The sequence below is a fragment of the Sorex araneus genome, chromosome 4 (assembly GCF_027595985.1).
Source record: "Sorex araneus isolate mSorAra2 chromosome 4, mSorAra2.pri, whole genome shotgun sequence".
In the NCBI taxonomy this organism is placed as follows: Eukaryota; Metazoa; Chordata; class Mammalia; order Eulipotyphla; family Soricidae; genus Sorex; species Sorex araneus.
Genome location: NC_073305.1, coordinates 1,103,078 through 1,116,354, shown reverse-complemented (window position 1 = coordinate 1,116,354; position 13,277 = coordinate 1,103,078).

The following is a 13,277-nucleotide window of genomic DNA, read 5'->3' as shown; positions in this document are numbered from 1 at the left end:
AGTACCGCCTGTCTGGTGAGGAAAGTGAAAAGGCGGGAGAGTTTCAGGAGGGCAGGAAGCGGCAAAGCTCTGTCCTCTCTCCAAGGGAAGTAAGCAGCTTAGGGGCAGGACCTCAGGGAGCTTCCAAGACTTTCACAGGGGCGCGGTCCATTCGGACGCTCTTCGGGAAGCAGCTTTCTGGGACTGTGGGTGCTGCACCAGGAGCCCTGGGGCGAGGGTCTTCCTGCAGCTGCATCAGGGGACACAGAACTCACGGGAGTGTGTGGAGAGTGGCCAGGGTGCAGCAGGAGAAGGTGGACGCACAAGCTCAGGGAGGGAAAGAGAGAACAGAGAGGGAGGGAGAGAGGGAGGGTGAGGGAGGGAGAGAGGGAGGGAGGGAGAGGAGAGGGAGGGAGAGCAGAGAGAGGGAGAGAGGGAGTGGAGAGGGAGGGAGAGGGAGGGGTGAGGGAGGGAGAGGGAGGGGAGAGGGAGGGAGAGGGAGAGGAGAGAGAGGGAGGGAGGGAGGGAGGGAGGGAGGGAGGGAGGGAGGGAGGGAGGGAGGGAGGGAGGGAGAAGAAAAGCGCCTGCCACAGAGACAGGCAGGGGTGGGGTGATGGGAGGGAACGCGGACACTGTGCTGGGAAACGTGTCCCGGTGGAGGGGCAGGTGTTAGACAGTCACTGAAACTGAAACCCCACCGTGAGCAGCTTTGCGAAGGTCTATCTCACAGTGACCCCATCTAAAGTAAAAGAATCGGTTCCCAGGACAGAGACGCGAGGGGGGACGGGGTGGCTGGTCCCAGTGGGTTCTGGAGGGACCACGCAAGGGTGCCTGGGGCAGTGCTCAGGGTTTCCCTCTCCTTGGGACCTGCAGGGCTGCGGCCCCCCCGCACCGCCATTTCCGGGAATGTGGAGACACTCGCAAAGGCTGCCGGTAAGGGGCCAGGAAGCCCCCCCCCCCGGGTCTCTGGCACTCGCGGGGCCAGGAGTGGCCACCCCCAGCCCCAAGATCCCGACCCTCCCCGCAAACCCCCAGTGGCCTGAATGGGAGAAGGCACGCGGCCAGAGTCAGCACTGGAGGCTGCTGTGCTGTGGCCTCTGGTCTGAAGCTGCAGCCGCAAACCCTGAGGCCAGGCGGAAACGGGGGGCCGAGCTCCTGCAGCCCCCAGACAGGAGGGCTCCCGTGAGTGCCACTGCCCTCATCCCAACTGAACATCCACAGGGGCTCATCCCAGGGAGAGTCCGACGTGCCCCACGGGCCACGAAGCCTCCACCCCTGCGAGCCTGAGTGGGCACTTCACACAGGGGAGACCTGGGTCCGAGCCCAGCACCTGAGCTGCCTGAGCCCCACCAGGCGTATCCCCAGCTGTGAGTGGGGAGGGAGTGCTGGGGGCCGCTGGGTGTGGCCCAAGGACAAAGCAGCAAGAACAGAGCCAGAGGAAGGAGCTCAGAGGCTGGCCCCACCTGCTATAACGGGTGGGAGCTTCCCTGCGCGGCCTGTTTTGTTTTGTTATTTTAATCTCAACATGATTGTTTTGAGTGAAAAATGCAAAGCCTTTCTTTCCCGTGCCATTAGCCTGTCCTCTGGGGAGCGAGCGGGAGGATGAAAAAGCCTTTCTGATTAGCTGGGCGCGAGTGATTCCTTGCCGGGCCGTGCTAAGAGGCCAGTGGCATCTATTCTATCCCCAAGATGCTCATTAATTCGAAGAACAATGCTCCCTATTTGGCTTTTTCCATGCCAAAACACAGCATGATTTTAATAAAGCAAAGGCTCCGGCAGGCCGTGGCCATTGCTCAGGCTCGCTAGTGCGCATGGTCCCCTTGCTCCTCTCGGACGAAGGTCATTTATCAATTCAAAGATAACCAGTGACGAACATTGAGGATAAGGCAAACTTGATCCTCTCAGGAAAGCAGAGTCTGAGGCTTGTCCTGGCCCTCAGGGGGGTGCTGTCGTCACTGCTGGGGGAAGTGGGGCGCCGGCTAACTCGGGGACTGACCTTGATTGAGAGGAGTGTAGGATATCACTGGTTTGTCTTTTCTCCCTTGCCACAGAGTTTGGGTTTACCTGGTAATAATCTCTAAACATTTAAGACAACATTGGTATGTCCTGTTCCCCTCACCACCAGGAGCTTAGGTTTATTCGGTCACAATCATCAAAGTGCTCCTGAGTCACTCCCATTCCTTTGCCTATCTGTAACCACTTCTCTATGCTCTCTTCCCCAACCAGTTAATCAGCTTTTCCCCCAATCAGACTCTGTTAATTTGTTAGGTCAGACCTTGCTAGGACACTGAACTTGCATTGTAAAGTTAATATTGCCTTTCTCCTCTCCTCGTGTCTTTTGAATAGTTTAAAGCAACGTCCTTTTTGTGTGGACAAAGAAAGACAGTTGTTAATATGCTTTGGTAACATGGGATTTAATTGGCTTCAAATATTATTTACTCCTGGGTATCTGCTTTCTCGACTTAAGCCTCAGCTGCCCTTACTTCCTAGCACCCCCAAAAGCAGGGTCTCGACGAGGGGCGGGATGGACCCAGGGCAAGCAGTGAGTTATATGCTACCCTGGCATCCAGATGGGCCTGGCCGAGGTGTCTAATGCCTAACTATAAGTTAAGAGATTGGTCATGGACATGTCATGTCATAATCCAAAAGCAACAACAAGACTAGGGCCCTACTAGGGATAGGAAATACTAATCTGGCCTGAGCACTGTAGTCTGAGATTGAGCTGACCCCAGGAGAGTAATTCTATAAGCTTAATGCATCTCTTGCTATGTCCACACAAAATGATTGATATTATAAATGTTTATATGTTAGTTGGACAAGGAGAGGAGAAACACGCCCATGGGATTCCGCTCTTGGGCGGGTGTCCTGCTGAAAGAGAATCTGTCCTAGAAGCAGCATCCCCTGAGGGAAAGAACTTTACCCCTATTGATGGTGACCACACCTGTGTGTAAGCCCCAAGCCCTCATGCTGGGGGCTTTAACTAGGCTGTGAGAGTGGGCTGGGAGGATCCAAATCAGAAGCCAGGAGGAGAAGGAGAAGGAGAGAGGCAGGAGGAGATTGAGGAGAGATCGAGAAGGAGAATGAAGCAGCATGGGGGAGGGAGAAGCAGGAGGAGACTCAGAGGAGAATGGAGATGGGAAGGGAATAAACTGCAACAGAGACCAACCAGCCTGGCTCCGTTCCTTCCTTCGCCTGCCTCGTCATCGCCATCAACCTCCCCGGGGCGGGGGAAGCGGCTGGAGACTACCGAACACGGGCGGCGGGAGAGACAGCGCCACTGCCCAGTGCCCCGTGTGCCCTTCTTTTTAGTGTGTTTACACAAGGAGTCTGTCTGAGAAATTCTCTTTTGTAAAGATGATCACATTGCAAGGCACGCATGAGGAAAAGGAAGCCTGAGCATAGACAAGTGTGTGTATGCGTGTGTGCGTGCGTGTGCACATGTGTGCGTGTGTGTGCATGTGTGTGTGCATGCATGTGTGTGCACGTGTGTGCATGTGTGTGTGTGTGTGTGTGTGTGTGTGTGTGAGAGAGAGAGAGAGAGAGAGAGAGAGAGCCAGGACCTCGGATGCTGGCTGGTGGCATCAGCCTGGGGTCCTCCGTTCTTCTGAATTCTGTGCAGCACTTGGAGCTGAGGAGGGAATCTCTGGGGCCCAGACCTTTGGGGAGTGTGATACCCACATGCAGATAAGAGAATTGCAAGTGGCCGGATTACTGGTGCCATCTCTGAGCACAATGATTTCAGAGGGATCAAGACAAAGTGGCCGATGTTTCCCGGTGAATCGCTGAGCACTGTGGCTGAGCCCTGCTTTTCCGAGTGTGCGGGCGACTGCTCAGCCCTTCAGAGAGCCAGGCCTCAGGAAAGGGTCCGGGGAGCCCAGCCCAAGCTAAGGCTGCGGAGGCCAGAGACGCAGGGATGTCTTCACTCTCGGGAGTTTGATGCCACCTTTCACTCTCTAGTGCCAGAGGAGAGACGGACGAGGAAGGGGACCCACTGTCGGGGGCTGTGGGGACGGGGGGGCCCAGCTCTCCTCGCCGTGACTCGGGTGAAAGTCAGACCGAAGGCACCAGGCACAGGGGGATTATACACAGCTCAGTGAGGTGTCCAAACCCAGCCTGATTCTGGGTAAACCTGTGTTTTAAACAACGTGTCTATTTTCACGGTTTCAGAGGACACGTACATGAATATAGAACGATGCTTCACAGGGAGCTGCTGCAGTGAATCCTATACCCAAGCACAGAGAACATTCCTGCCAGCATTACTCTGCTGTGAACCTCACTGACGAATAAATGCATTTTTATTGAGCTGTGATGCTGTGCTCTGTGCTGGTCTGAATCATCAGAAGCCCTGCTGAGTCAAGAGAATCTGAGGGAAGCGTTAGCTCGTGTCAAAGGGCACCGGGGGTTCGAGGGGGGAGCCGGGTGGCAGCTTGTCTGACGCGTGGAGGGTGTGAGGCCCCAGGATTCTGCCGAGGCAGCCACTTCCACTTCCCCTTTCTCTTCTGCCTCTCCAAGACTTAGTTTCTTTTTTTAATAAAAAACATCCGTTTTGTTTTCCACTTTCCAGGGGTTACTCCTGGCTCTTCACTCGGGGATCACTCTTGGCATTGCTCAGGGACCATCTGGGGTGCCGGGATCCACCCGGGCCCTGGGGTACAAAGCAAGCTCCCTTCATGCTGTCCCATCACTGCAGCCCAGACTTAATCTTCATCTTGCTTCGCACAGAGGGTGTCGTGGGTGGCTGCTGGCATGACCCACGTGGAGTGAGCAGGACAGGCCTTGCGGGGTCCCCCGGGGCAGACGGCCCTGCCCGCCCCTCAGCACAGCCGGAGGCTCTTGGTGTCCTGTGTCGGGGGGGGGGGGGCTTCCCACAGGCTGGGGGCCCCGGCAGGATGCAGTGGTGCTTTGGGGGGTCCGGGCCAGCTCAGGCGGGGAATGAGGCAGGGCACTGCAGCCTCTCTCTCGACGGGTCAGAACCAGCCCCGGGGGCACCACTCCCGGTTTTGATCAGTTTAGTTTCCTTCAAGGACCTCCTTGTGCCACGGGGAGAGAAATGGAATTCTGGGGCCTCGCCAGGAAGCAGCGTCTCTTCAGACCAACCAGTACAGACACGGCGGTAAAGTGTTTTATTTTCTCCTTTCTCCATTTTTCTCCTTCCCCTCGATGATGGATTATAATCTCGAAAGCCAGCTGCTTGGCCTGTTAGGAGATTGGGAGCCGTTTCCTTCACTCTAATAGACCACGGCCAGCCTTGTGGCAAACAGTTCTGTTTCAGTCGATCCTAACAATATTGGAGTTCTGAAATAAAATCTCATGCAACTTTGATAGATGATTTTTATGCTAAGTTAAATGAAGTTATGCCATGAATCTAGAATCAGCCTTTATATCTCTGTATTTTCTGCATCATTCATCTATCCGTCATCCGACTGGAAATCCCACGCAAGGGTGGACTGGTGCCTTCACACTGGCCCCACTCTCTCCTGTGCCCAAAGCCTTCCTCCTGACGCTCTTCCCCTGACGCCCATCCCCCGACATCCATCCCCTGACGCCCATCCCCCGACCTCCATCCCCGACCTCCATCCCCTGACGCCCATCCCCTGACCTCCATCCCCGACCTCCATCCCCCGACCTCCATCCCCCGACCTCCATCCCCCGACCTCCATCCCCCGACGCCCATCCCCCAACGCCCATCCCCCGACATCCATCCCCCGACGTCCTTCCTCTGATGTCCTTTGCCCGGCTGTTCTGCTTGCTCGTCAGTTTCTGGTTCTGCCCAAACACGAGAAGACTCTGGAATGATGTGACCGCCTTCCCTGGCTGTGCTCCCAGAGGGCAGTTCGTGATGTCCATGTGTGATCAGGCCTCGAGTCCCTGCTCTCTGCCCACTGCGGCCATGGCTGGTGTTGACCAGGGGCAGGTCTCAGAAAAGGCAGCCATGGGGCTCAGCCTGGGAGCTGTCAGGACCCTGAAGCCGCTGTGGAAGAAATGACCCGGAGGGCCCAGGAACTGGGGAGGAGCTGTTGACTTCCCCACGCCTCTCTGGGCCTCACGGGTCTCTGTGACCTCGGGCCCTCACAGGGGTCTCTGTGACCTCGGGCCCTCACAGGGGTCTCTGTGACCTCGGGCCCTCACAGGGGTCTCTGTGACCTCGGGCCCTCACAGGGGTCTCTGTGACCTCGGGCCCTCACAGGGGTCTCTGTGACCTCGGACCCTCACAGGGGTCTCTGTCACCTCAAACCCTCATAGGGGTCTCTGTGACCTCGGGCCCTCACAGGGGTCTCTGTGACCTCGGACCCTCACAGGGGTCTCTGTCACCTCGGACCCTCACAGGGGTCTCTGTGACCTCGGGCCCTCACAGGGGTCTCTGTGACCTCGGGCCCTCACAGGGGTCTCTGTCACGTTGGGCTCTCACAGGGGTCCCTGTGACCTTAGGCCCTCACAGGGCTGCTCTCTCCCATGTCCGGGGCCCCTCAGAATGTCAGGAGGCTGTGAAGCCGCTGAGTGTGGTGGGTTCCCGGGAGGGCTGTCAGCTCCTGGCAGGAGGGCAGGATGGACCCCAGGACACGACTGGAGCCTTCCTCGCCGGGACCCTCCTTAGCAGCTGAGTAGGGCGCTGACCTGCTGTGCCAGGGGCCCCGGGGACGCGGCCGGAGGCCAGAGCGGCGACGGGGACGGGACTCCTGAGGTGCCAGCGTCCGTGCTGGCTGTGGGAAATGATTCAGGAGGCGTGAGATCAATGGAAACCAGATCCCAGACGACTCACACCTTCACAGGGTCCCGAGGCAGGAAAATAAGATAAATATCAAATTATCGCATTGACCACAAAGCCTGGCGCTACTGGGAATTCAATTTGAATCCAACTCAAGCATTTTGGGTAAACAAAAGGTCAGTAATTGCTCCAGAAAGCATTATATAGCATCGAGAACATCATTATAATAATGCCTCTTTATTACAGTCTAATGGTGAGAATGTTGTGGGCCCAGGAACTCGACGTGCTGTAGGGGGAAAGTGCCTCGTAGTCCCTGGCTGTGAGTCTTGGGGGGCAACAAGAGCAGCTGGAGACTCATGAGTCGGCGGGCGCTGGGGGCGGAGCTGGCGAGAAACGGGTGTTGGAACATTGTGTCACTGAAGCTCAGCCATGGAGACTTTGTAACTGTGTTTCTCACCGTGACTCAATTAAAACAAACCAAGAGAAACGGAGCAGACTCCCCTGGACGAGAGACTTTTGGCTTTCAGTGGTGGGTGACCTGCCCGGGGCCGGGTGGGGACACTGGGGTGGACGCTGGCCTGTGCGCTGCTGACCCTGGTTCAACCCCCGCCTCCCGTATGGCCCCCACGCGCCACCAGGAGTGAGCCCTGAGCACAGAGCCGGGAGCAGCCCCGGAAGCACAGGGGACATGTCAACAGTAAAGAGCCGCCTGCTCCTCGGGGCCTCCGCCTGGCCCTAGTGAGCCTCGCCCTGGCTCCCTGCACGCTCGAGTAGGAAAATTCTCTTCTGTCTGGTCCCATCTCCTGGACAGTGCTCAGCGCCTGGAGCCCCTGTAGACGTCCTTGGTCAAACCAGCAGCTCAGTGCAGGGTCCGGGGGATACACAGCTGACTGCGTTGGTGTGCCAGGACACTCTGGGGTGCTGTGTACTCAGTTCTACCCGGGGTGCCGTGTGCTCAGGACACCTGGGGTGCTGTGTGCTCAGTTCTACCCAGGGTGCTATGTGCTCAGGACACCTGGGGTGTTGTGAGCTCAGTTCTACCTGGGGTGCTGTGTGCTCAGGATACCTGGGAGTGTGCTGTGTGCCCAGGTCTATCTGGGGGTGCTGTGTGCTCAGTCCTTCCTGGGGTGCTGTGTGCTCAGTCCTTCCTGGGGTGCTGTGTGCTCAGTCCTTCCTGGGGGTGCTGTGCGTCTCCCTGGCTGAGCCTTGTGGGCGGAGCCCCCGTGCAGCCCCTCCCTCTGTTCTCTTGGGCTCGTCCTGCGGAGCCGAGAGCCGAGGACACCTGTGCACGGTCAGTCCCGGGGCTGCCTCGGGATTTTCTCTTTGTTGTTTTTGGGGCCACACCCAGCGTGCTCAGGGCTTCCCTCTGCCTCTGTGCTCTGGGGTCTCCCCGGGGGGCTTGGGGAACCCTGTGCAGAGCCACACGCAAGGCCAGCCCCCTGCCCTCTGTCCTCCTGGGGAGAGGGGCCGGAGACCCTGCTCGGAGCGCGACGCGCCCGTGCCAGGGACCCGCTCACAGGCACAGGGGAGGTGCCCGCCTGCCCCGCCCTCCCCGGAGACGGGCAGCCTCTCTCCAGCCGCCCCCAAACCCTTCTTTCTCTGACCCTCACGGTGTCCAGTGAACAGAGAAATGGCTGCCTCGAGTGGACGCCCCGTGTGAGAGGGGTAGAGGGAGGGGGAGAGAGAGGGAAGAGGGAGAGAGGGGGAGAGAGAGAAGGAGAGGGAAAAAGAAAGGGAGGGGGAGGGGGAGAGAGGGAGGAGGGGGAGAGAGAGAAGGAGAGGGAAAAAGAAAGGGAGGGGGAGGGGGAGAGAGGGAGGAGGGGGAGAGAGAGAAGGGGAGAAAGGGAGAGAGGGGGGGGAGAGGGAAAAAGAGAGGGAGGGGGAGGAGGAGGGAGAGGAAGGAGGGGGAGAGGGGGAGAGAGAGAAGGAGAGGGAAAAAGAGAGGGAGAGGGAGGGAGAGAGGGAATAGGGGGAGAGGGAGAGAGGGAGGAGGAGGGAGAGGGAGGGGAGAAAGAGAGAGAAGGAGAGCGGGGGAGAGGGAGAGGGAGAGGGAAAGAGAGAGGGAGGGGGAGAGGGAGAGAGGGGCATGGTAGGCGAGTGTCCCACTCTCGGTACAGTGCTCTGGCTCTACGACTGTAAGGCGTGTGCGCTGAATTTCTTGATTTTGTTGCTCAAATGTGTCACCTAATCTGAAGGGGGCGAGAAGCCGTGTCTGTGCATCGGGTGCTCTTTCGTGTCTGTATTAGCCTTCCAGCACCTTCCGCCACCCTCCCTGGGAGAGGGGGAGCCAAGGGCGACCTGGGGCTCCTGCCACGGGGGCTGAGTCGTGGTCTCAGGGCTCGGGAGAAAAGGTTCCTCTCCGACGGCTTCGCTACGAAGGCCTGGCCCGAGACAGACCCTCTCCCAGGCTCTTCAGAACGGTCTCGCCCAGAGGGAAGGCGGGGGCACACGCAGGGCACACGCAGGGCACACGCAGAGCACACACAGGGCACACGCAGGGCACACGCAGGGCACATTCAGGACACACACATAGCATGCACAGGGCACACGCAGAGCACATGGAGGGCACACGCAGGGCACATGCAGGGCACACACATAGCACACGCAGAGCACACACAGGGCACACGGAGGGCACATGCAGGGCACACGCAGGGCACACACATAGCACACACAGGGCACATGTAGAGCACATGGAGGGCACATGCAGGGCACAGTCAGGGCACACACATAGCACACGCAGGGCACATGCAGGGCACAGTCAGGGCACACACAGGGCACACGCAGGGCACATGGAGGGCACACGCAGGGCACACACAGGGCACACGCAGAGCACACACAGAACACACAGAGCACATGCAGGGCACACACAGAGCACATGCAGGGCACACGCAGGGCCACGCAGGGCACACGCAAGGCCACGCAGGGCACACACAGGGCCACGCAGGGCTGCTCTCGGAGGGGAGACTCGGCCACGCTGGCTGAGACGAGAGGGAGCAAACACCAGCCACCGAGACATCTGGAGACGCCTTGGGCGGGAACAGTCCCTGCCCATCCCCCGCCGCGTGATCTTCCCGGGCCTTCATGTCTCCACACGCTGCGGCAAATGGAGACCGAGCAAATGCTCCGTTTGCGACTTGCTTTTGCCCCTTAGCAGAACAGGGTGGCTGTTCCTCATACCACGAGATGCTCCATTTAGATGCAGACGCCGGCTGGGAGAATCGCATCATAATTTACTCGCTTAATCCCCGGATGCCATGTTCCCGCTAGGGCGGATGGAGAGCACTGCGGCGACTCTGCCGGCCAGGATGAATCTCCTTGGACTCCGATTCTCACAGACACCGGCCACGGCAGGGCGCAGGGGCGGGGCTACCGCTGAGTCACTGACTGGACGTGGCCTCACAAACGCCTTTGGTCATGTATGGGGTGGACCCCGGGGCCCCCAGGGAGGGCCGGGAGGGGGCCTGAGTGAGTCCGAGTCTCCCCAGGCACAGGGAGGCCGCTGTCTCTTGACTTCCCTAATCAGCGCCTCGAGGAGGCGGAACCCCGCTGCTCTGACTGATGGTGCCGTTCCGGCAGAGACAGACGCTTCCATCAGGGGCCCCTTCCTGGGGCTGCCGGGACACTGGGGACCCCTCACGTCTGCGCGTCCTCGGCTGCTCGCATCCGTTTCCGTCTGGAGAGAAGAGAGATGAGCTGTCGGTTGGCGTCTCTGCGGAGACTTTCCTCCGGGTGCCCGTCACTCCCGGCCCCTCCCCGCTGGGACCCCACCCCTCCCTGAGAGGCCGATGTGGTCTCCAGGCAGCATCGCTGGCTCTTGTCCACGGGAATCACACAGGGAACGTGCATGTCTCCAAACCTAAACTCAATAAATTAATGAGAACTCAATCGAGTCGGAAAACAGATCCGAGCTGAGCTTCTAAGAGAGCACAGGGGCCTCGAAGGAGAAAACTCCGAGTGAAGCAACAAACCGCGCGGCACGATTTCATTGCCTGTCTCTGTCCCGTCTCCGCGCTCCCTCGTCTCCCTCCCTCTCCTTTTTATCACTTGGTTTTTGAAAACTTAATTCTCTGTGCAGCACTTTGGGCAGTAAAAAGTACACCAGAATAGGGAAACTTCCTGAATTCGGCTTTTTATTAGAGCAGAGATCCTTGACTGGAGCAGGAGGGAAACAAACCTTGGAGATTGATGAGCAGAGAGCGAGCAAGTGGGCTCTGAGGACGCACGGGGGAGGGCCGGCGTCCGGGGGCTGCCCGGCGGCCCGCTCGCTCTCGGCCTGCTCCCGGCCAGACTCTCCTTGTCTCTGCTGCCGGGCCTGCCGGTGGCAAATCTAATTTATTTTTTATCTGCAAGTGAGAAGCAATATCGAGCTCGCGGTGCAGAGTCTGCCCGGCTCTCCTGGCCCCGGGGGCGGCTCTGGCAGGGGCTTTGCCTGGCGATTCCCGGGGTCGGCTTTGTCTGCCGGGATGTCTCGGCAGCGGGCCCTGCCATGTAGTGCTCGTGTCCAGAAGGCACGATGACCTGCCCCGTTTGCTAAGCACCCAGGAGCCGCACCTCTGTGTCCTGGGAACCGCCCTGACGGACGCCCCACGCACCCCGGGGGGGAGCCGCTCCCTGGGGCCCGGCCGGGGATGGACCTAGCTGCCCGCCCGGCTCTGGGCCTGGCGTCCTCCCCTGGCAGACGTGCCGGAAGCTGCCCCCTCGGGACACCTACGGCCCCACCCCAGCCCCTGCCAGAGTGTCCGGGCAGACCCTGGGCGCGAGCTGGACGGCAGGACTCCACCACACTCCGGCGAGTGGGGGAGTGCTCACAAGCAGTGCTTGAGGGCTCGGGGCCCCTCCCGCTGATTCTCAACCCACTGGGCCGGATCAGTGCCTGGGCTGCGATGCTGGAGGTGGCCGGGGCGGCCCTGGTCGGGGCCCAGTGGCCTCAGGGTGGGCAGTGCTGGACCGGGCTGCACACAGGGCATCACGCACGCCGATGGCCCCGAGGGGGGGGGGGGCCGAGCACCCGGGCGCGAAGGGTCCTGCCACTCGCAGGCCCATGTGCCGCCTCGGCTTCCTTCCAATTTAATTTAATTTTTTTTTATTCATCCCGTCTTTCATTGATTTGTTCGAGCGGCACCAGTAACGTCTCTCATTGAGAGACTTATTGTTACTGTTTTTGGCATATCCAATACGCACGGGTAGCTTGCCAGGCTCTGCCGCACGGGCTCAATACTCTCGGTAGCTTGCTGGGCTCTCCGAGAGGGGCGGAGGAATCGAACCCGGGTCGGCCACGTGAAAGGCGAACGCTCCCTGTGAGATAGTTACAAGGCTTTCGTGTTTGAGTTTCAGTCGTGCCATGATCCAACGCCCGTCCCTCCACCAGGGCACACGCCCCAGCACCACTGTCCCCGGTACCCCTCCCCCTGCCCCCATGGCAGACAATTTCCCTCTTTCTCTCTACTTTGGGGCATTATGGTTTGCGATACAGACACCGAGAGGCCGTCGCGTTTGGTCCTTGCTAAGCAGGGACCTGGGGTGATAGCGCCCCTGGCGGCTGGGAACTGAATCCAGATCTCCAGTCGGCCTTTTCTGAGGGTCAGTAGGCGAGTCCTTGACCTCTGCAGCTGGAACTACATCTTCGAGGGATGCGCGTGTCTGCGGCCCCTGGGGCAGAGGAAGGCACAGATCTCCCCAGGCCCCCCTACCCCACCCCGCCCGGCCCGCTCAGGGTCCCGCGTGGCTCGGCAGTGCCCTGTGCGGCGTGGAGAGGATGGGAAGGTGCATGACAGCAGGAGGAGCAGAACCAAGGAGGGAAGGTGAAGATGCATGAGCTCAGGCTCTGCTCATCCTAAAAACCTCCGTTTCATTTTAAATGCTTTTGGATTTTTATTTATGTCAGGACTCACAGCTGCTACCTTAGGTGAGACTGCAGAAACTTTTAAAACATTATAAAATTAAATTTAGAAATAGCTGCAAATAGTGCTTTGGCAAAACTAATTTATTTTTCTCATAAAAACGCGTGCATACATATGGAGTCTTCCTTTCCTTAATCTCCTTCCGGTGTTAAGTATCCTCAAGGAAATTAAAAGATAGAAGATTTCATCTACCACTCTTACGTATCTGAAAAATCGCAGGCTACTACACTCACTCATAAGTCATAATGGAGAGATTTCCATGCAAAATTGTCAAATCACATTGATTGTTACTGGTAAGTCAGAAACCCAGGGGAGCCTGACTCTGTGGACGGCGCCCCCTGCTGACACGTGTTGCCTGGACGCTGAGCAGGCCCCTGGCTGCCTTGGCTCTGAGGTGTCTCCTGCTGACTGGGGCCCCCTCAGCGTGGGGAGGTGGTCGCCCCGGGCTGGCCGCGCCCCACGGCCCAGGAAGCAGGAACGTCCGTCTGCCCCGGAGACCAGGGCAGGAAAACAAGTTACACCAGAGCCGTGGTTTCACTTTAGAACAGTTCAGGAATGAGTTTCCTGCTACCGTGAGTGTTGCGTGATCGAAAATAAAACCTCCCGCTGGTGAACAACTCGGGGGGGAGTTGGCGGACGGTGGGAGTCGAGAGGAAGCCCTGGGGGCTGGGCAGCCGCGCGGTGCCTCGGGG